General features: G+C 37.5%; 1 pseudogene; it reads left to right on the top strand.

Annotated features, from left to right (window-relative positions):
• Window positions 1-1,187: 1,187 nt before the first annotated feature.
• On the top strand, window positions 1,188-6,990 carry LOC138808848 (acidic leucine-rich nuclear phosphoprotein 32 family member E pseudogene; annotated as a pseudogene).
• The last annotated feature ends 17,702 nt before the right edge of the window (window positions 6,991-24,692 follow it).

The raw sequence follows: 24,692 nt of genomic DNA, 5'->3' as shown, positions 1-24,692 counted from the left end.
TGGGATTACAGGCATAAGTCACCAGTGGCTGGCTTTACAGTCTTCTTGACATAAACTGTTTAAGGAACACTTCTATAGAATGAAAAAAGAGAGGGGCTGGGAAGGTGGCTCAGTGGTAGAGCGCTTGCCTTGCATGCCTGAGGCCCTGGGTTCGATTCCTCAGTACCACATAAGCAAAAAGAAAAAAAGCCAGAAGTGGTGCTGTGGCTCAAGTGGTAGAGTGCTAGCTTTGAGCTGAAGAGCTGAGGGACAGCGCCCAGGCCCAGAGTTCAGGCCCCACAACCGGACTCCCCCCCCCAAAAAAAAAGAATGAAAAAAGAGAAAATTAAAATGTCAAGAACTGAGGAGATGTAATACACAATTGTCTTAGTGAATGGATTTTTGAAAATTTAGTGCTAATCACCCAGCTTATATTGATAAAAGTTAGCAAAACCATTGAACATTTCTGTAAACCAGAACCACCCAAAAGAATTTTCTGAGGTAAATGTTGTCTGCACTGTCTGACATATGTGTCTGCCGAGCAGTTAAAATGTCACTAGTGTGACTTAAGAATTAACTTTTAACCGTATTTAACCTTAGTTAACATAAATTCAAACACCCTGTTCAAATATTCAAATACTCAACAGTGCAACTGTTAAAGTAGAAGAAATTGGGAGATAAGTGGGTAAATCTGCTCTCTAGCTAGCAAAACAACTGTATTTGTAGAGTACTCACTGTGGAGGCTGGGGCAGAATGCCGTAGGAAATGGAAAGACTTGAAAAAAATTATATTAAATGAAGTAAGCCAAACTCAAAGAAACATAGGCAGCATGGTCTCCCTCATTTGTAATAAGTAGAATATCTAGTATATTCTTAGCAGAGGATCACAATAGCTCAATAGCTATGTTCATGCGACCATGTAAAATGATGCTTATTGAAATGAAATCCGAGAAATGGAAACAAGAGCTTTTTCTAGTGTACTGTTTGCAATTCTTTTTTCTTTCCTCCCTCCCCTTTATTCCATGTTGCCACTGTTTTTTTTTTCTGTACCCTTTGTTTTGTATATAAGTTTATCTGATTTGGAGAAGGGAAGGGGAAGCATAGAAATGGTGGGACAAAGGGTGAACCAATGAGACAGTGATAGTCATTGGACACTGTGTAGGAAATGAACTTTACAGCTTGGAGGGGAGGGGAGTCGGGGGCAGTAGGATGGGAGAAAAGGAAGGAGAGAAGGTAATAACGCTGCTCAAAAAGAAAAGTACTCATTACCTTAATTATGTAATTGTAACCCTTCCGTACATCACCTTTTCAATAAAATAAAAAAAGAAAACAACAAAAGAAAAACCCCTCAAAGAAACAACAAAAAAAGAAAAACTATTGCATAAAGTAAAGGAAGTCATGAATAAGAAATTATGTTCTCTATATTCCTATTTACCTGAAATGCCTTTAAAAGGCAAATTTGTAGAGGCAAAGTAAAGAAATGGACTGGGCATAGAAAATCTTGATTATGAATGATATCTGAATTATGGTTGAATTTTTGATGTGCAAAACATACCTCAATAAAAAGTTTTAAATGCTTTATGTTATGTAGATGGACAGAAAACGTGACATGTAGCTCTGAGTCTATCGTGGCTAGTGGAACTATCTGAGAATAGGCTAAATCTGTACGAGCAAGGAAAGAATAAAAGAAATCTAATAGGCACAAACTCATGGGTTAAAATGAGAAAGGGGGGTTAACCTTAAAAAATTAGAGCCAGGAGACAACAATGCTTGATAGGAAATGTACTCATTACCTTGCTCATGTAACTGTAGCTCCTTTTTACAATAAAAAACTTATTAAAAAATTAGAACCAAAATTGTTTTTTGATCCAGAAGTTGCATTACTGGTCTATATCAGAAGGCTTGAAACAAGTATGTTGATAAAACCACTATACCCTCATTTTCAATATAGCAATATTCACAACAGTTAATAAATGGAATTGACCCAGGTGTCAGTATATATGAATGAATATATGAAGATATATCCACCAATATATGAATGAAGAAAAGGTGTATATATACAAAATTGAATATTCAGTTATTGAAAAGAATGATTCTTGTCACAATGTTATTCTTCTGTTTAACAACTAATATATAGAATGAAATTCTGTCATGTAGCAAAAGAATGGAACCAGAAGATAAAATGTTAAGTGACAAACTCAGGTAGACTGTCGGAAAGAGAGAATGCATTATAACCAGAAATGGACATATTAAAATGAAATAGCCTTTTACAATTAACTGATGTGAATACACTACAAGTGCAGCATTTTTCTCAATCTTCATATTCTTATTGAATATTTCTTTTCTTTTCCCTTTACTTAAAACAAGCACAAATATGCATCTGTCTGTGCCTCTGTCTCTACCAATCTCTTAATGGATGTCATGATTTTTCACTCTTAAGTTAGCAGTAGACATTTTTGCCAGTCCTGGGGCTTGAAGTCAGGGCCTGGGCACTGTCCCTGAGTCTCTTTGTGCTAAAGGCTAGTACTCTATCACTTGAGCCACAGCACCACTACTGGCTATTGCTGAGTAGTCTACTGGAGGTAAGAGTATAATGACTTTATTGCCCTGGCTGCCTTCGTGAACCTCCTGAGTAGCTAGGATTATAGGTGTAAGCTATTGGTGCCCAGCTAATAGAAATTTCTTGATGGTGATGTTTTAGATGATTTATTTTTTATTTTATTTTATTTTTTATTGTGAAAATAATGTACAGAGGGGTTACAATTACATGGGCAAGATAATGAGATGATTTATTAGATTTGATATATACTCCAGATTGATTTAAAGAATAATGGGTAGGTGTATCTTTATTTTAAAAACACAACCTTTTATGAGCTGTTTTGTGTTCACGGCAAGATTTCCCCTGCCCCCTTCCCCCAGCATCCCTTTTCCATTCGTAGCTCATTGACCATCACCCAGGGTCCATGGCATACATTAAGATAAGTTACTGCTGAGCATTCTTTTGTGGGTGGACAATGTATAATTACATGCGATATATAATGACATGCAGACTATAATGCTAACTATAATCTCTGCTAATGATTCACTGTTCTTTACCATTCCTCCCCTTCCCACAACTCTTGGCAACCACATATCTCTGTTATCTTTTTCAGAAGGTTATATCATTGGGCTTATGTAGTATGTAGCCCTTTCAGATGATCTTTTTTCCCTTAGTAATATACTTCTAAGTTTCTTCTTTTCTTATGACTTGATAGCCCATTTTCTTTCTTTTTTTTTTTTTTAATTTTATTTTATTTGAGAACATACTGTACAGAGGGGTTACAATTACATGGGCAGGATAATGCATACATTTCTTACCAAGCATTGCAGCCTCCTCCTTTGTTTACCCTTCACCTCCCTTCCCAGCCTCCCCCCTCCCCCCACCCAATCATACCCCCCTCCCCCCCACTCCGACATTGTAAAGCTTGCTTGATAGCCCATTTTCTTAGTGCTGTGTAATATTACATTATCTGTAGCATAAAATATTCCATTAATTATATATCTATATTGATATATCTATTCCATTCTATATCTATACTAATATATAACTGTTAATCATATATATCTATATACCTATATATTGATATATAACTATATAGATATATTTATTCCATTAACTGTATATCTATATTGATATATCTACTCATCTACTGAATATTCTAGTTTATTCAAAGTTTTAGCAATGAAGAATAATTCTGCTATAGATACCAGTGTGCAAGCTTTTGTGTAGACATGTAGAAATACCAAGGAGTGAATTGTGAACCATTTGTTTGTTTACCTTGTAAGAAACTGCCAAACTGTATTGCAAAGGGGTTGTCTCATTTTGCATCATCCCAGTCTCCCTTTCCCCCAGCCAAGAAGTAAAAGTTTCTGTGAGTGTATTCCCTTGGACTAGTGGTTGGCACATAGGCTGTCCTTAAGAACTGTTAGTGGCTGTAGTTTTTCTTTAAGCAAGATGATTTGGAGTGTTTATTGAGAGCAAAAGCTATAGGCAAAATGAAAAGAATGAAGTAAATGATCCCCAAGAACTCTCCTAAGTAGGTCACTCTGGGTTTGTGATTAAATGAGTTTTTTCAATTGGTTAAAAGGAATTCAAGTTGAAAACGTTTGAATTAAATTATTCTAGTTGTGTTTATTACCTACAGTATTGGAGTTCTAGAATAATTGTTCTTCTTCACTTATTTTAACAGCATAAACTTGGGCTAAAATCATGGGATTTTCTTTCTTTGTTTTTTTTTTTTTTTTTTTTTAAATCTTTCCTTAACCCCCATTAGGTTTTCCTGACCTGTTCATTTTATGTTCTGATCTTTTGAATTAGGATGAAACTGTCTCTTTCCAATATGGTTTACAACAGAATTCACCAATTTTAACAATCCCCGATTGGAATAAGAAGATCCTCATAAACCCTGCCTTCTTAGAGTGGATACATGGGACCTCATTCTGTAGATTTTCATTACTCCTTGTTGTGATTTTTTTATTACTAGATTTTTTTTAAATCAGGAGAAGAGGAAGAGAAAATTGTTATCATCCCCTCAGGCATTTCTTAGTTATGGGAGTGAAAGTTTAACTATTGGTGGAGAGACTCCATGGGAATTTGAAATAGTTTTACTGTTTATCCAAACTACCTTCTATCAAAAGAGCTAAACCTTTGCCACTGATTTAATAACAGTTGTTCAAATCAATTATGTAAACACTTGGCACTTTTGATTCTTCTGGAGTAATATTGAATTTTAAGAATGCCCTTTAACATATGGATAAAATTTATACTGTCTGCCTATCTAGAAGCATAATGTAATATTAGAGTTAGAAATGTTGAAAATGATTTTCTCTTTGAGATACATGGGCAACTTAACTTTTACTATGCATTGTTAAATGCATGTAATTGTGTAAAATACTGAATCTAGCCAAAGTTAAGTCTGCTAGGCTATTATCCAGTACCTATTATTTGCAAAATTTGCTCTGTGTTGTTTTCAGAGTTTGACCTCAATCCATAGGAATGAGTTAAAACCTCCACTGTGTTGCCTTCCACCAGGTTAGCTGTGGAATGTATGTTTTTTTTTAACTAAATGAGAGTAATGTCCTAATGGTCTGAAATACATTATCTAGTCGCTTATGTTTTTCTACAAAAGTATTCATTTTTAGGGGGCTGGGAAGGTGGCCCAGTGGTAGAGTGCTTGCCTTGCATGCATGAGGCCCTGGGTTTGATTCCTCAGCACCCCATAAGCAAAAAGAAAAAGCCGGTAGTGGTGCTGTGGCTCAAGTGGTAGAGTGCTAACCTTGAGCTGAAGAGCTGAGGGACAGCGCCCAGGCCCTGAGTTCAGGCCCCACGACTGGACCAAAAAAAAAATATTCATTTTTATATGGAAAAATACGTTTATGCACTTAGAATTACTGCATGAATACTAAAAATGCAAACTCCATTGTGTTTACTCTTTCCTTTTTTTCATAAAAAAGCAATGATGCCTCAGATCGTTTTGTTTGTTTCCAAAGGAAGATCATTCAGTCTGTTCCCAGGGGCCAGGAATGTCTCTGATTTCTCCTTTTTATTTTGGGTTCAAATGGTCTCCGTTCTTTTTCTATAAGGTGGCACTGGGCAACCTTGAGAAGAGGAGTTAAGAGAAATTTGGTTTCTCATATCAGGTGACTTTCACTAGTCTATCTCAAAGCACACCAGGCCTATCCTCATTTGGCTTTCTTTTGTTGCCTCAGTCTGCACTTGATCATTCTTCCTTCCTAGTGCCAGATTCCACTGTTTTACAGTATGGATTCTTTTTAAAAAACAGACAAGAGTCTCCAAGCAACCATTGTAGGGGAGGGAACTGTGTGTGTGCGCGTGCGTGTGCGCAAATGCGCATGGGTGTGTAGACAAGAAAATGGGGGCAGCTGGGTTAGAGTCACAATTCCTTGGACTGTATTTGCTATTCTTTTCTTTCTCCTTTGTGCCTATTTGGTGGTAGTATGTATTTATATTTGCTTTGCTTTCCATTCATTTCCAAATCTTTAAAATTTTTTTTCAGGATTAGGGGTAGTGGGAAAGGGGTAAAGGAGGAGAGAAGTAGCAGAAAAGCAGGAGGGCATGGAGATGAAGAATTGGATTAGCCTGAAGTTAAGGAAGAGATAAGAGTTAGCCCCTTGCTAATTGCCTGTGTGTCAATGGGGACACTGAAGGCCTGAATGACACTTTTAAAGAACTAGAGTTTCTGAGTATGGCGCCCCAACTTGAATAAACTTTGAAAGTTGGAATTTGGCAACAATATTATTTCTGGAGGCTTGGAAATCCTGGCAGAGAAATGTCCAATTCTTACCTATCTCAATCTGAGTGGAAGCTCTGCAAACAAAGTCTTGATTTGTTTAACTGTGAGATCACAAACATTGAAGATTACAGAGAAAGTATTTTTGAGCTGCTGCAGCAAATCACATACCTAGATGGATTTGATTAGGAGGATAACAAAGCACCAGACTTGGAAAAGGAAGATAATAAGGATGAAGATGAAGATGAAACTATTCTACTTGAAAATAATAAGGAGGAAGAAGAGGAGATAGAAGAGGATGAAGATGTAGATGAGACAGATTTGGAATTGGGAGTGGGGGAAGAGAGAGTGGGCCTTTTTTTTGAGGGGGGGTCCAGTCGTGAGGCCTGAACTCTGGGCCTGGGCGCTGTCCCTCAGCTCTTCAGCTCAAGGCTAGCGCTCTACCACTTGAGCCACAGTGCCACTTGCAGCTTTTTTTCTTTTTGCTTATGTGGTGCTGAGGAATCGAACCCAGGGCCTCATGCATGCAAGGCAAGCGCTCTACCACTGAGCCATCTTCCCAGCCCAAAGTGGGCCTTTTATACTTAATGAAAGAAGAAATTCAGGATAAAGAAGATGATGACTATTTTGAAGAAGGGGAAGAAGAGGAGGAAGGGGAAGAAGGCCTTTGTGGAGAGCAGAGAAAATGAGATGCTGAGGATGATGAAGAAGATGACGACTAGATTATTCTAAGATTGTTTCCTTGCTTCCCTGGGTGTGCAACAGAGTGATCACATCTTTGTTTTTCATATATGACAGCTCTCCTTGTCTGAAGACAATCTGTAACTTTTTATAGGAGAAGTGTGGTTTCACTATTTTTTTTGAAAAATTATTTTCTTGTAAAGATGCTGTACAGAGGGGTTACAGTTACATGAGTAAGGTAATGAGTATGTTTCTTGTAGAGCATTGTTACCCCCTCCTTTGTTTTTTCCTCTTATCATTCTAATTAAGATTTACTAGTTTGCTAATTATCATGTTGTATGTATGGAAAAATTTTCAACAACTCCCTCAGTCCTCCATTGTGAAATTCTGTAGCAATATATTTGGAATCTTTTTCTAATTCAGGCTTTCTGTCTTAGATGTGTCTAGCCCATAATTAAAATATGATCAAATTTACACAGGTGTAGTTATGTGCATTTTATTTGTAAGATTTTAGAGTTACCTATAAATTCACTGAAATTATGGTCAGCTCAAATATGAAAGGAAAGTAGCCTCTTGATTGATAAATTGATTTTTTTTTACAGATGTTTCAGATTTTTGGTTTGAAGGCAGTGATTTATTTTCTGGCTATGAATATTTGGGGCCATCTTGTCACTTGAGTAAATTGGAATGAAGAATCAGAAAAATAAATTTCCATTTACCAGTCTGTGTAGTTCATGGATTTGGGGAAAGTTCTATTCAGTAATGTAGTCTATGAGTTTTATGGTGACTGAGAAGATTTTGTTTTGGAAGGAAGGAAAATTTGCTGATGCTAAGTCCAGAGACATGCAGGTGAGCCTTTTCTTTAAGCTGTAGCTTGTGACATACCAGTGGTGATTTGTTTTAGAAATGTGTTCAACTCTCAGATTTTTTTTGTGAACAGTTTCCCTTCTAGCTTCATCCCCTCTATTGTCCCAAAAGAAAGGTGGAGAATGTGTGGCTGTCCAGAAAATGGTGGTCTAATACCTCAACTACCTTTTCAGGCTTGTCTGCATTTTAAACAAAGTGGGAGAATTAGAGTATTTTCTGAGATACAAATATTATGAATACAGTTTCATGCAACATTTGGCTTACTGTTAAATCTTTCTTTGTTGATAACATGCAATACTGGCTCCAAAGAAAGAGAGAAAATGGGAGGAGGCCTTAGGAAGTAGTAAATCTTAGCAAATCTGACCAAAAAAAAAAGAAGAGAACATACCCAAATAAATAAAATTAGAGATGAGAGCAGGAATAACAAGCAAGATTCAGAAAAGTATAAGGGAATACTTTGCATACCTTTATGCTAACAATTTGGCAAATCTGGAAGAAATGGAACAATTCCTAGGAAACAGTGATATATCCAATCTAAGCCAAGAAGATTTAAACCAACTAAATAGACCCATGACAAGTAATGAAATAGAAATGGCAAAGAAGACCTCCCATCCAAGAAAAGCCTAGGACCAGATGGATTCACAACTGAATTCTATCAGGACTTCAGGGGAGAACTCACTCCAATACTCCTCAAACTATTCAATGAAATTTCAAGTGAATGAAAACTCATTCTATGAAGCAAGCATAACCCTCATCTGAAACCCAGATAGGGACTCATCAAAGAAAGAGAACTATAGACCCATCTCTTTGATGAACATCTTGGTAAAACTTTTCAACAACTAATCAAAAATATCAAACACTATGATCAAACAGTATTCATTCCAGGGATACAAAGCTGGTTCAATATACACAAGTCAATTAATGTAATTCAACACATCAACAGGAGCAAGGACAAGAACCACATGATTATCTCAATGGATGCAGAAAAAACATTTGACAAGATCGGACACCCTTTTATGGTAAAAGTTCTGGAGAAGCTAGGCATCTGTGGAACATTCCTCAATATAATAAAGCCTATATATGACAAACCTACATTCAGCATTATACTTAATGGTGAAAAATTAAAATGATTTCCTCTAAAATCAGGAATGAGACAAGGATGTTTTATCTCTTTTCACTCCTCTTCAATATAATATCGGAATTCCGAGTTAGAGCAACAAGGCTAGAGAGAAACATAAAGGGGCTTCAGATAGAGAAAAAAGTAAAATTCATCCTCTTTGCAGATGACATGATCCGTATTTAAGGAACTCCATAGACTCATCTCCTAAGTTACTTGAGGTGATCTGAAACTTTGGCAAAATCGAAGGTTAGAAAATTAACACACAAAAGTCAATAGGTTTTCTGTATGCCTGCAATGAAAAGAGCCAGACTGAAATCAGGAAAGCAATTCCTTTTGTAATAGCCTCAAAAATATCTAGGAATGAACATAACCAAAGATATAAAGGACTTCTATGATGAAAACTTTAAAAACCTGCAAAAGGATATTAATGCAGATTTAAGGAAGTGGGAAAACCTCCCATGCTCCTCCTGGATTGTGAGAATTAACACTGTGAAAATGGCAATACTGCCCAAAGCTATCTACAAATTCAATGCAATACCAATGAAAATCACAATAACATTCTTCAATGATATAGAAGAAGCAATCTAAAAATTCATATAGAATAATAGAAGATCTTGAACAGCAAAAATAATCCTTAGCAGGAAAAACAGTGCTGGAGGAATAACAATACCAAATTTCAAACTCTATTACAAAGCTTGGTACTGGCCTGTGAACAGGCCTGAGGACCAATGGAATAGAATTGAAGACCCAGAAATGAACCCATGGGCCTATCTTTGATAGGTCTTTGATAGCTACCTAATCTTTGATAAGGGAGTCAAAAACACAGGATGGAAGAAAAACAGCCTCTTCAACAAATGGTACTGACAGACTTGGTTGTACACATGCAGAAAAACTGAAGTTAGATCCTTAAGTGACACCCTGCACCATAGTCAATTCCAAATTGGTCAAAGATCTCAATGTAAGACCAGATACACTGAAAATATTGGAGGAAGGGATAGGGGAAACAATAAGGCTCCTTGGCACAGGTTGATACTTCCTAAGTGAAGACCCAGAATCACAACAAATCAAAGAAGACTGGATAAATGAGACTGCATAAAACTGAAGAGTTTCTGTATGGCAAGATAAATAGAAACCCACAGAATGGGAGAGGAATTTACTAGCTTATACATCAGACAAGGACCTCATATCTAAAATATAATTAGAGCTAAAAAAACGAATCCCCCCAAATCCTTAAAGAAACAACCCCATCAAGATATGGGCTAAAGACTTAAGGAGAGATTTCTCCAAAGAAGAAATAAACTTAGCCAGTAGACACATGAGGAAATGTTCAACATTTCTGGCCATGAAAGAAATGCAAATCGGGACTGGGAAGGTGGCTCAGTGGTAGAACACTTGACTTGCATGCCTGAGGCCCTGGGTTCGATTCCTCAGTACCACATAAGCAAAAAGAAAAAAGCCAGAAGTGGCACTGTGGCTCAAGTGGTAGAGTGCTAGCCTTGAGCTGAAGAGCTGAGGGACAGCGCCCAGGCCTAGAGTTTAGGCCCCACGACTGGACCAAAAAAAAAAAAAAGAAATGCAAATCAAAGCAACATTGAGATTCCATGTCACCCAAGTTAGAATGGTCATTATCAAGAAAACCAGTAACAGATGCTGGTAGGGATATGGCCAAAAGGGAACACTACTACACTGTTGGTGGAAACGTAAAGTTGTCCAACCATTATGGAAAGCAGCATTGGAGGTTCCTCAAAAGACTAAACATAGAGCTTCCCTATGATGTAGAACTCCTGGGCATTTGCCCAAATGACGACAAACCAGCCCGCACTAAAGCCACAAGCACAACCATATTCATTGCAGCATTATTTACTATAGCTAAGACATGGAAACAACCCAGATGCCCCTTACTGGATTAATGGATCAAGAAAATATGATATATATATTTATATATATACACACATGGAATCCTGTTCTTCCATTAGAAAGAATAAGATTGCTCCATTTTAAGGAAATGGAAAGACTTGGAAAAGTTATATTAAGTAAAGTTAGCCAGACCCAACTAGGCTGCATAGTTTCCCTAATTTGTAATAACTAGACTATGTCTATAAACCTACAAGTTAATCCAATGAATAGTAAAAAAAAACAAATAACTGCACTTGAATATAATTAACTAAACAACATTCTAAGCATTTGCACAGTGAAAACAAAGGAGGATATTCCTAGGAGAGGATCACAATTTCTCAGTAGATATGTGCATATGACCATGTAAAATGATGCTTATCGAAATGAACTCCAAGAAATGGAAATGAGGTTTTTTTTATTGTACTGTTTGCAGTTATTTCTTTTTCCTTTCCCCCCTTTGTTTATTCCCTATTATCACTTTTTTTTATTTCTGTACCATTTGTCTTGTAGATAAGTTTATATGATTTGGGGAAGGATAGGGGAATCACAGAAATGGTGGAACAAAGGGTGAACCAATTCCACAATGATATTCACTGGACACTACATTAGAAATGAGCTGTGCAACTTGGGGGGAGAGGGTTGGGGGAAAAGTGGGAGAAAATGAGGGAGGAGGTAACACTGTTCAAAAAGAAATGTACTCATTACTTATGTAACTGTAACCCCTTTGTATATCACCTTTACAACAAAATTTAAATAAAAGAAGAAGCTAGAGTTAAAGTGGCCTGTAGAGAGAAAGACTCAAGATGCTGTAAAAAAATTGACAAGTAAAATTGTACCACCTGGGGTGTACAGCAAAAAAAGTTTGATGCATATATACATTGTAGAATGATTCAGTCAATGTATTATCTTCTTCACGTCCTTTTCTTGTTTTTGATTTATGTTTTGGGTATTGACATCTTGTAAGATGTTTTGTTTAGCAGAATAGGACCTTACATTGGAGGTTCTCTCTGCTCTTGATTTTTTTCTTTGTTTGCGTAGATGTTTTTCATTTTGACATCTCCTTTTAAATTTTTTATCTTATTTTAAAGAGGCTGTACAGAGGGATTACAGTTACAGGAGTAAGGCAATGAGTACATTACTTGTCGATCATTGTTACCCCTTCTCTTGTTGTTGTCCCACTATCCCTTCCCTCCCCCACCTCCCACACGCCTCTCCACCCCCACTCCTGAAGTTGTAAAGTTCATTTGCAGTATACTGTCCTGTGGGTGTCATTGTTGCAATAGGTCATCCTGTGTCCTTGTTTCAGTGTTTTGTTATTCCCCTTTCCCTCCCAGATTAGATAAATGGATATGCAAGATGCTGGGTACCAAACTCAAGGACAGTGACAACAGGGGATATACCATAGGGGGAAGAATATACAAAGGGGAAAAAAAATCACATAGTACATTTAAAACAACCACAACAAAAATTGACCTCTTGTGTCCATATCTTGGGGTTCATTTCACTTAGTATCATCTTAGGTGCTCATATTGACATTATCTCTTTTAACTATTTTGCTGTGTTCTTGGTGCTTTTGAGTTCTTATCCAAATGACCATTGTGTATGTCAATGTGATAGGAGTTTTCTTTACAGTTTCTTTCAGTAGTATTGGTGTCTTATTTCAATCCATTTCAATTGATGTTTGAATCTCTTCTGAGGTGGGGGTACAGTTTCTTTCTTTTTTTGCATGAAGGTATCCAGTTTTCCCAGGACTATTTATTGAAGAAACATTTTTCATTGTACATTCTTTTTATCTTTGTGAAAAATCAATTGGCCATAAATATTTGGATTCATTTCTGTGTTTTGTATGTGGTTGATTGATGTGTTTGTTTTTATATTAGTATCATGCTGTTTTGATTACTATGGTTTTATAGTAGATTTTCAAATTAGATAGTGTAGTGCATCTGACTTTATTCTTTTCTCATTTTTTTTTGTCGGTTGCAAGGCTTGAACTCAGGGCCTGAGTCTCTTTTTGCTCAAAGCTAGCACTCTACCACTTAAGCCACAGCACCACTTCCGATTTTGGAGTGGTTAATTGGAGATAAGAATCTCATGGGGATCTTTTTTTTTGCCTCTGGCATCTGTTTTTTTTCTTTATCTTTTCATATTTACTGTTAACTGATATATGAAAATATAAAAGTATACATATTAGTGGGTTACTATGTAACACTTTGAAGCATGTATACCGAATACAATGTATAAATAAGGCTAAACATAGTTATCTTCTGGAACATATCCTGACATCAGTTTTAGTCAAAGAGGATATGGACTCAATCCCATTCCTATGTTCATGCCAACCCCCCACTGTGACCATATTTGGAAAAAGGGCTTTATAGATGTAGTTAAGATTAAATGAGCTAATAAGAGTGAAGTCCTAATCTAACAGGATCAATAGCTTTATAAGAAGAGGAAAATCTTCCTATCCTCCACTCTCTCCCATGAGAACACAGTAAGAAGGCAACCATTTGTGATCCAGCAACAGAGCTCTTACCAGAAACCATGCTTACACATTGATCTTTCAGCTTCTAGAACTATGGGAAAATAACTGTTGTTTAAGCCAAGCCATATATAGTATCTTGTAATGGGAACCCTATCACACAACTTAGTATGTGCATACATAAACACATTGATGTAACTAGTACTCTAATGAAGAAGTGTAATAACCCAGTGTTCAAGAGTGTAGCCCCACTTTTCTGTAACTGGCTCTGAAGGGACACACCATCAATCACAATCAGACTTACCTATTTGTTAATTTCATAGAAAGGGAAGTCTAAAGAAAGATACTAAGATAATTATGTTATGACTTGGTGCATTATTTACAGGAGGGAATACAATGTAGCTAGAAAATTATCTGTAAAGTACTGGATGTTGCATTATTGGACTTCTGTCTGCCTTTTCCTTCTCAGTAATAACTAAAGATAATTCTTTAATATTTAATGCATCAGATGTATTAATGAATCTCTTGATTCAGCTTCCACAGCAACTGAACAATGCAGCTCACTGCCTGAAGGATCTTCCTCACATCTGGGGAAGATGGAGACATAGCTAAGACAACCGTTTGCCTTATTGAAATGTCTACTTTCCATTCAGATACTAATACTTTGGTTAGATACCTACTAAATGAGGCATATGTATGCAAAAGCATTCCAAACTGAGCAGATACAAAGAAAGATTATCCTTTAGAACCCATTTGATTCCCCTTTTTTAACCCAAGAAAACATAAATGCAACAATAGATCAATTTGACTGTAAATATTATCTAAGTCTATCCTTTAAAAGCCAAAGAAGTGTCAGATACAATTTATTTTATACCAGTGCAAGCTGAGACATTAAGTGGCAATTCTACTTCCATTAGCTAAATCTGGCAAATATGCAACTGTTTAAAGGCATTGTCGATAGCCATTGCACAATTAAGTATTTGTACTGATGCCTTATTAAATTACCCTTTTCAAGTGGGCATAATAAACTAGGAGTTCACCGTACAGATTTTCATGGGAAAAGTCAGACCAGTATAGAATTTATCTAGAGAGAGTTTAGTGCACTGTCTAATGAAGTCAATGTCAAATGTTTTGACCAAATACATCTTAATTTTCTCAAAACTTTTTTGAAAAAGATGTGGCAAAAATAAAAACACCTACAAATATCATTGTCATCATTTTAATGTAATGGAAACAGCTTTAACATTTGACTATCTTTTAAATAACAAAATCTACTTTTTTAATAACAAGAGCATTTTTCTACCAGGGATTTCTAATAGTCCTATAAAAAAAGCTAGTATTAGGGCTGGGAAGGTGGCTCAGTGGTAGAGCGCTTGCCTTGCATGCCTGAGGCCCTGGGTTTGATTCCTCAGCCCCACATAAGCAAAAAGAAAAAAAGCCGGAAGTGGTGCTGTGGCTCAAGTGGTAGAGTGCTAGCCTTGAGCTGAAGAGCTGAGGGACAGCACCCAGGCCCAGAGTTCAGGCCCCACGATGGGACCCCCCCCCCCGAAAAAGCTAGTACTTCTCCCAAACTTTAAGATCCTTTATACTGGCTAATGATGCATAGGTAAATAAGGGAAGGGATGAAGAAAGGAGGTCATGAAAGAATTAGAACTAGCAGATTATTAAGCCGGTAGCTGGAGAGGACTTGGAGATGTACTGGGAGATCCTGATTTTCTGTATAAGCCCTTCCACATGTTAACTGAAGGTTAATGTCTAGAATGTTCCTAAGGCTCCCTAGTTAGTACTACATTACTCTTTATTTTTGATTAGCCAATGGGTAAAGTACTTACCACATAATTCTTAAACAATAGCTTTATCCTTTTGGGTCTGGAACCACATTAGTTTATGTAAAAATAATTCTCTTATTTTCCTCCTTTCCCATCTATAATTATTAACATAATTATAGATGTTAATAATTAATAGTTAATAATGTTTGGATCCTGGTTGACTGTGTGTGTGTGTGTGTGTGTGTGTGTGTGTGTGTGTGTGTGTGTGTGTCTGTGTCTGTGCATGCGTGCATGCATGCCAGAGCTTTTACTTAATGCTTGGGTACTGTCCCTGAGCTTGTGCTCAAGGCTGGCGCTCTACCACTTGATCCACAGCTCCACTTGTGGCTTTTTGCTGGTTAATTGGAGATAAGCTTTTCATAGTCTTTCCTGCCTGGGCTTGGTTTGAACAGCAGTCCTCAGATCTCAGCCTCCTGAATATATTATAGCCTTGAATCACCAGAACCTATTTCTGGTTTATTTTTAATTACTGAATTTACCTAATACCAACATTTCCAGCACTCTGCGTTTTAGATACTGTTGATCAAACTTTAATGAAATAAGCAAATTAGTAAATTCTTTTCAAGTATTATAAGTTTGTATCGTTTATACCAATTGTTTGGATATACAGTTGAGTTTTTGTAGCTCTTAACTACCTGTTCAATGTTATGTGAGGACAGTTTCGACATTGTTTTTTCTAAAAATTGCCAGTAGGAATACCACTTTGCTATCATGTAAAACATAATCTTCGGAATGTTTGCTCTGGTGGAATGTTTCCATAGTATAAATTTTACTAGAACAATTTCTAGGCTCTTCTTGAAGGGATTGTGATATACATATGTGTACATACACACACATATGAAATGGAAATAATGTACTTCTGAAAACTTGTTGTTATTATTATTATCATTTTGTTACTGGAGATTTGACCCACAGATCTCAAACTTGGTGTACTGCTTGAGCTACATCCCTATTTTTTGTTATTATTTATTTTGTTTTATAGTAGAGTCTTAGCAACTATCTGGTTTATTTTAGTGATCCTCCTGCCAGTGGCTTCTTTTGATTTTCATAGAATGAGTGAAGGTGAAAACATATTTGTATCTTAATTTTAAAAAACACTAATTGTTATCTTGGCTTGCAATATTTATTTACTTCTTTCTTTCTTTCTTTTTTTTTTTTTTTTTTTTGGCTTGAACTCAGAGCCTAGCGCTGTCCCTTAGTTTTTTTTACTCAAGATTGGTGCTCTACCACTTGAATTGCAGCTTTATTTCTGGCATTTTATTGGTTAATTAGGGATTATAGTCTTACAGACTTTGGTGCCTGGGCTGGGCTTTGAAACCTCAGTCTTCAGGTTGAACCTCCTGAGAATCTAGAGTGACCATTTCCTGGATCATATTGAAATTCTATGTGACGATCTCATCTATTTTTACCACCCTCCTCCATGCCTATTTTCTTTAAAAACCACACTCAGATATTAGTTTGTCTTAGAGAAAACATGGTCATAATCCCTGGCTCCTCTCAGATTGCTAATGGATAGCGACCCAGCTTGGGTCATATGTCCTAGCCAGCCAGTGTGACTAGGGTACCATCGATCATTGGAACTTCTCCTATATATCTATATATATATATCAATCTATATCTATATCGAGATATATATATATATATATATATATATATATATATATATATATATATATAATACTTACAAAGAATTGTTGAGTTGGGTACTGGTGGCTCATGCCTGTAATCCTAGCTGCTCAGGAGGCTGAGATCTGAGGATCTTGGTTCAAAGCCAGCCTGAGGAGGAAAGTCCAAGAGATTCTTTATCTCTAATAAAATACTCAGGAAAAAAACCTGGAAGTGGCGCTGTGGTTCATATCATAGAGCACTAGCCCTGAGCACAGAGAGGCTCTGGGACAGAACCCAGGCCCCAAATTCAAGCCCCAGGACTGGCAAATAAATTAATATAAATAAAAAGAATTGTTGTGTATGGTTCAGAAAGAGTACATGGTAAATTAAATTGCCAAGTTCTAACGGGACTCACCCCTCTACTAGTCTAAGTGTGAGCAATTCAGGAAAGTTTCAGCAGAGCACACCTGAGTGAGGACCTCAGCAGATAGGTGAAGGCTACATAAAGAGAGAAGTAACTAGGGAATACACATTCTACTTTGCCCTCTCCCCTTAGCCTTGCCTATGAGAGCAATTAAAGAGCCATGACAGGTATTCTGACACTTAACAGGAATCTAGATAGGGTGGTGTGCCTCTGCAGTTCACGTGGTTTTTCTCCCTTGGTTAGAGAAGCTTGCCATCCTCTGTCTTTATTAGCAGCTCCGGAAAGCACTAGGCTGAAGTCCTCTATTGATCCTCACATAGTACAGCCAAGCTTTCAGCTGCCCTGACAGTCGCCTCTGCTCAGAGCCCCAGAAACAAGGCGAACATTTTTGCTTTGGTGTTTTCTGGGAAGGGGTCTTTCTCACACCAACACTCTCCAGTCCTACGCAATGTGGAGAGAGGAAAAAATGACTCCTGAACAAGAGCTTGCAATTGTGGGAGGAGTCAGTGGAGGGAGGAACAGCGGCCATCTTCTCTGAGGGTAATGAATTTAGGATTTATTTAAACCACTTAGACTACCTTTTGTCTACAAGATCTTCTGTCACACGGAATGAAACTGATGGTCATTAATTCCAACAATAGAAGGTTCTTGACTTTAAGAGAATCCACAGAGCCTCCATCCATGAATTTGGTGGCATTATTTTATTATTTCAGACAATGTAATCTTGTATATAATACCTGTGTCCATAATCTGTATATTTATGTATTTAAAATTATAGCTTGATATATTTAGTTAATGTTACATGCAGCATTTCATTGACATACTATAATGCGCCCCTAATATTCTTGTTATTGATTTTAGTATTTCAGAAGTATTATTCATGATGACACCTACTGGGAAGCAAATTTCAGTTGTATCAATAGATATTATTATAATATGAGACATTAATATTTGATGGTGACAGAAGTATGACGCAAAGACAATCTGCTTATTAATAAGCACACACATATCATTGATAGAGCGTTCGAAGATGGTGGCTATGAATTTTCAGCTTTGATATCTAAAGTTCACTGTTCGTTTACCAAATGTATTTGTTTGCTGTTCACAAAAAGTAATTAGTGAAACTGATCCTCTTATAGGTAACATAGAGCTTGAAAATAATTGCAAAGATAATATCAAATCCATAAGTTTTCTAAAGGGGAGATTTATCAAAACAGCAATGCTTCTCTCTTTTTTCCCCCTTCTTTCTTCTTCTTCTTTTTTTTTTTTTTGGTGTGTGGATGTTGCTTGGCAACCAACATTGATCCATTCCAAAAAAAAAAAAAAGTCACATGACTTAGGAATTGCTAGTGGCAATATTATTCTGTCATTTTTCTTTCTCATACCAAGCCGATGAAGGTATTACTAACTGGAATAGTTATTAATTGTTTGTTCTTTGTTTTTTTGAAGTTTAACTACCATGCATACCACTCATTCAGAATGGTTTTGCTAAAGATTGTGGCCTAGGAAAGATAATATGAAAGAATAGAGTAGGAAATACTTCTTTCTGAGATAAAAGTATCACATTTAACATTTTGTTCATCATCCTTCAGGTCAGTTTTGTCTTCCCAAACACCAATCATGCCCAAACTAAAAACTTTCTCCTCACTTATAGAGACTACAATCAAAATTCTGTACTAGCTACCATGAGAATGATGGATAAAGGTTTCTCTTTTTTCCTGATCCACTCTAGTATCAGTTCAAGCCACCATGGATCTTCTCCTCAGTATAGTTTGTTCCATACCTGGACACACCATTTGTTTTCCTGTTTAATATTACTCTCCTTTGAATGGGGAACTCCTATTTTCAAGTAAAATCTTTGATTGGCAGATCACATCTTTTTTTCTAAATAATGCTGCTGCTTACAAAGCATCTACTACTTCTGGGCCCATACTCCCATTGCTGCATTTTTTTGTTAGGATTAAATAAAACTCAGGCTCTTGTTTAAGGGATTTTGTATAATTCCAGAAATTGCTTTTATAAAGTGTTTTTCTGTAAAGGATCAGCCCTGAAGAAATTATGCTTGCTTTGTCTGCAGTAGGGGACAAGTGGCAACACTGACCTGTGAATCAGACCATTGAAAATGTGTCACAAGTACTTATAGAATATTTTCCTTTCCAAACCCTTTGGCTTTTGTGCTCAGGTACTTGTTTAAGGGCTTTGAAACCTTAGTCCTCATTTGAAGTGTTTCCAGTTTCCCCTTTCTTCCATGTTACAGTCTTATGTTTATGGGAACTAGTGCTGTTTTTTTTGTTTTGTTTTGTTTTTTTGTTTTCACACTGCTTTTGTTGCTTCTTCCACCTCACCCTGTGTGTCTAACCAGGCAGAAGCTTCAGACCCTCTTTACTGGCTAATACCTGCCTCCTTCTCCCCCCCGCCCCCATGCCATTATAGCTCCAAGTGACCATTTTCAAGGTAAAAGGTCACCTCATCCCTATCCCTTTGGAACCAGTGTGCCCCAACCTTCTAACCTCTGCCTCAGAGAGATGATAGCTGTTTGGACTGCAATCCCTTCATTACAGATGGTCCATATTTTATATTTACTGTGGGAGGTCAAATTTAGGAAAGCAATTTCTCTTAAAACTAGGAGTTTCAATAAGCCAATGTCTTCCATTGGCTTCTATTGGTGAGTGAGCAGTAATGGGTTTATGGGAAGTGCCTGCTAGTCTGCCTTTTCCAGGGAGGGGATTATTCCTGTCAATCTAAATTTTTAGAATTGGTGGGCTCCTATTGTTTATTATTCAGCAAGCTTTTATTAGATTGTCTCTAAGCACAGAGCAGCAAGTAGAGCATCCTTTTGAGCTAGCTAGCAGGCTGGATCAATATCTCTAGGCATTTAAAATCTTGGATAAAATGATGCTACATTTTTAACCGGGCTTCAGAAGAGTTGTGTATATAGTTCTGTCTCCAGAAGAAGGCAGAGGAAGACATAGGATGACACGTACAGTAATTACCTAATGATGACAGAATCCAAGTAAAATATTGCATTTTTCATGTGAAGATTTGAATTTTCTCATTTGAGACATTTAGCCTAAATCTATTAAAAAATATAGCACTACTGAACTACGCAGATGCATTTATTGTGCTAACTTTACATGAGATATCAAAGGAAGATGGCATTAACTTAAAAATAAGCAATGTAAATAAATAATTTTTTTTACTACATGCCTGTATCGAGTGAGAGAAAGGCTAGATGAACTCATCTGTCTGTCGCAGATGAATCAGATTAGGAGAGTGACTTGGGACCTAAGAGAAGCCATGTGACCCTAGAATCTTTTGTTTTGCAAGGACCAGAAGACCAGAGTATCAGAGGGAAATGTGGGCAGGCTAAATAGGCCACAAGACCCTTTTTTTACATTGAGTCTGCTCATCTTTAGTGAAGTCTAGAAAAAAACATTCTAGGCTTTGTGTTCATGTGTGAGACTTTAAAAAAAGCATCCATATCCTGACTTGTCAGTTTACCTGGTTTGCTAAGTAGGCTAGGGATAGACAAGATTCCAGGAAGGAAAGACTTCTGAGCACCTGACACACACCGGCCCTCCTCACCTGCTGCTGTTCCTGCTACCAGACATAAAGACAGGTGCAGCATCGCCCTGAGGTAAATTGAGAAGCTACCTTACTGCATCCTTGGTCATTTTCTAATGAATTTATTTGATTCTTGCTTGCTTTTGTTCCTCCAGAAATTCTTCTTAAAATGCATATATATCTGGAAGAGAACAATTTCTTACTTTATTATCAACTATTTTGGTATCTTAAAAAGACAAACTAAAAAAATAAAAAAAAAAAGCCAACTTAAAAAAAAAAAGACAAACTTATTAAGGAGACTTAGGAATGCCACTTGGTGCCCAGTGAAAGAGTAGAAGATTCAGTAGAAACAAAATGCTGCAGAGGTCTAGGCAGTGGTTTAATTTCAGAGACATAAAAACTAACTCAGTGTTTAAAGTCTGTGCTTTTAACTGGCATATCTAAAGCTTTCATTCAACATTAAGTTAAATTCTCTTTATTTTACAAAAGAGCTTATGTTTAAATTTCAAAGAGCTTATGTTTAAATCCTGGCTATAGTCTTGCAATTGGCTCAGAGGTGCAAAAATCTATCTAGAGCTTTTAAAAGAGACAAACAAGAGGATACAGGTGAGGCAGATTTACCATCTTTGTGGAGATTTGTTTCCATGATTGGAACAGTCTGAGAAGTCCTCACTGCAACTCCTCTAGGTCCTTCTGTGTCTCACTTCCTTGTATACAAATTAGGATAATGAGATAACTGTCATATGATATCGTTTTTTTGTTTCCATTTTACAAAATAGTATATGAATACAAAGTGTCTGATAACATTGTCACTCATCACCTAACCCACCCCTTCTCTCACTTTTCTTTTTAAATTGAGATTAGGTGATTACATAAATTTGACATATTTCACAGTATTGTGGAATAGTGATACTTAAAGTCACAAACACATTTCAACCTTCACAAGGCAAATTGTCATTATCATGGTCTATAAAGTTTGTAAATTCTATGAGCTTTGACAATACAATTATTTCTTCCACATCTGGTGATACTTATATTTCTTACCTTTTGCTTAGTGTAAGATGTTCCCTCTTTCCCTCTCATTCCTCGCTTCCCATCACTGTCTTTGGGTTGCTTAGTTCATTTTCATCTATGTCCTGTGCAGCTGATGAGCCCCTCTGTTGTATGTTTTCCCATTTCCCACTGATTCGGTATCCTCCTCCTAGTTTGCCTCCATTGCCCGCATATATATTATCATATATGTGGTCAATAACTATGCTATGATCTTGTTGATTCATGAATAGCCTGCAACCAGATGCTGGTGGCTCACGCCTGTAATCCTAACTACTCAGGAGGCTGAGATCTGAAAATCGCCATTCAAAGCCAGCCTGGGCAGGAAAGTCCGTGTGATTCTTATCTCCAATTAACCACCAGAAAACCGGAAGTGGTGCTGTGCTCAAGTGGTAGAGTACTTGTTGTGAGCTGAAAAGCTGAGAGACAGTGCCCAGGCCCAGAGTTCAAGCACCATGACTGACAAAGAAAAAAAAAAACTTACAATAACCTGTAGATGAAGCAGTGAGACGAAACGTCCTGACACCTGATAAGTTACATTGTCCTTTTTGTTTAAAATGTTCAGGAATAAAAATTAACATGGATGTTTGCAAAGCATGTGGTAAAATGATAAGCCATAGCACTTAGGCAACTATTGAATATGAGTCCTGTGCTGATCATTGTGTGGTACCTGTAGGGATGGAGAGGGAGAGAAACCCAACTGAGACTAGGGAGAATGGGGTCCCTGGCTTCAGGAACGCAGATCTTTGCCTCTGCAATTTTGTTCTCCTGTCTACATGAGAGAAACATAAAGCTACAAGTCTAGTGATGAAACCCCATCATGCTTTTCTTTAAAAGAAGTAAAAATATGGGAGGCATTTCTCATTGGGATGCTGAAGGCTTCATGGAGGTGGTACTTAAGTTTAGCCTCACAGTACGGATAGGAGTCTAGCAAATAGAGAAAGAAGGTCAGGAACTTGAAGCAGATTCTTTTCTCAAAACAATCCAGCAGGAGTGTGGCAAATGCTTCATGGCATTCTCAGACCAAGGTATACAGAGATGAAACTGTTCTGAGAGTTGGACACAGCACACTCTCTCCCTCTCTTTCTCTTTCTCTCTGGGTGTGGGTAGCAGAATTGCAGTTAACAAGTCTTTGTGGTCCCAAAGAGAAATTGATACTTGCTGATTGCAATGTGCTGAACTAAAATTACAAGAGTGCATTAAAATCCTTTGTAAGGAGGCTGAAGACATTACAAAAATGTGTGGGCATCTTGGACATTAATATTTGATTCAGCGTCTTTTAGTTGCATATGGCATATTTTGATGGAAGAGGCGTGTAGAGATATAAATACAAATTGGAGAACCACTAGGGCCAGAGCTAGCTCTCAGGAAGACTGTAGGCTGGCAGGGTTCCCTCAGTCTTCCAGTACACAGACTTTTGGAGGTCATGTCCTCAAGAGCTTTTTCTACCTATTCCATTGTTCTTAAAAGAAAACTTTCATCACTCCTCAGAAGAGGTGGGGATTTCTTGCAACCAACAAATACATCCCAATCAATATGCATCATTATAGAGTTCCTGCTAAATTCAAGGCCTTGAGTTCAGTGTTGACATGGTTACCCAAAGATGTGTACAGTTTCAATTTTTTTTTTTTTTTTTTTTTGTTGGTCATGGGGTCTGAACTCTGGGCCTGGGCACTGTCCCTCAGTTCTTCAGCTCAAGGCTAGTGCTCTGCCACTTGAGCCACTGTGCCACTTCCAGTTTTATGAGTGGTTTATTGGACATAAGAGTCTCAGGGACTTCCCTGCCTGGGCTGGCTTTGAACCGTGAGTATCAGATCTCAGTCTCCTGAGTAGCTAGGATTACAGACATGAGCCACCAGTGCCGGCTTTACAGTTTCAATTCTTACAGAAATAAGAGCCTATGGAGAGCCATATACATAAATGGCCAATGAACATAAAAATAGTTAAAATGTTTGATGAGGAAAGGGTCAGGTCTTGCATGTTTTACTTCACTGAAAATATTTTTATTTACAATAAACCACTCAAGACCTTACTGACCAGTATAGACACATTTTTTTCTTTTCCTTTGAATATCTTGTCCAGTGAAACCCTGCTATAGCAGCTTTCATTGTTGGTTTGCAAGAGGTTTTCTTTACCCCTTTCCCTTATCCAGGGTACAACTAGAGTCCAAAAAGCCCATTTCAAGGTAGGTTAGGAGAAAGGGGATTACATACAATATGTCTCTACTCAATACTTTCTATGTTCTACTACTTTCTTGTAGGACAGAAATTGAGTTGGCCCAGGTGGCAGTAAACCACAGGTTGCTAACCAGCCTTTGAAAGTCCCTGTTTCCGGTCTTCACTGTCATTCAACAACTGTGTCATCTTGGGGAGTGGAGTGGGTCACATGATCTCTTGCCGTCTGTGAATGGCATCAGATTTTCTTTTTTTTTGGGGGGGGAGGGGGGTCTGGTCGTGGGGTCTGAACTCTGGGCCTGGGCACTGTCCCTCAGCTCTTCAGGTCAAGGCTAGCGCTCTACCACTTGAGCCACAACGCCAATTCCGGCTTTTTTCTTTTTGCTTATGTGGTGCTGAGGAATCGAACCCAGGGCCTCAGGCATGCAAGGCAAGTGCTCTACCACTGAGCCACCTTCCCAGCCCCTGGCATCAGATTTTCTGAGAAGGAGGTTATGCACAGTCATTACACCAAAGCCTGCCTGATATAGAGCAGAACTCTCTAAGTATCTTGAATTGGCTGTTGTACTTATCTGCCAGGTTGGTAGGGGAGAACTGCTGGAGATGTGTTTGTTGAGAGTCTAAGAGGGCATCAGAGAATTTACTCCATGAGAAAAAGAGTCAAGAATGTGTTACTTGGGAAAGTTGTAGTGAATGTAGGGATAAACTGTGTGAAAACTGTCATTTATATTTTTT

Source organism: Dipodomys merriami, unplaced genomic scaffold (assembly GCF_024711535.1).
Source record: "Dipodomys merriami isolate MVZ:Mamm:240054 unplaced genomic scaffold, mDipMer1.0.p SCAF_48, whole genome shotgun sequence".
Taxonomy (NCBI): domain Eukaryota; kingdom Metazoa; phylum Chordata; class Mammalia; order Rodentia; family Heteromyidae; genus Dipodomys; species Dipodomys merriami.
The sequence above is the reverse complement of the archived record's forward strand: the minus strand, read 5'-3'. Positions and strand labels throughout refer to the sequence as shown.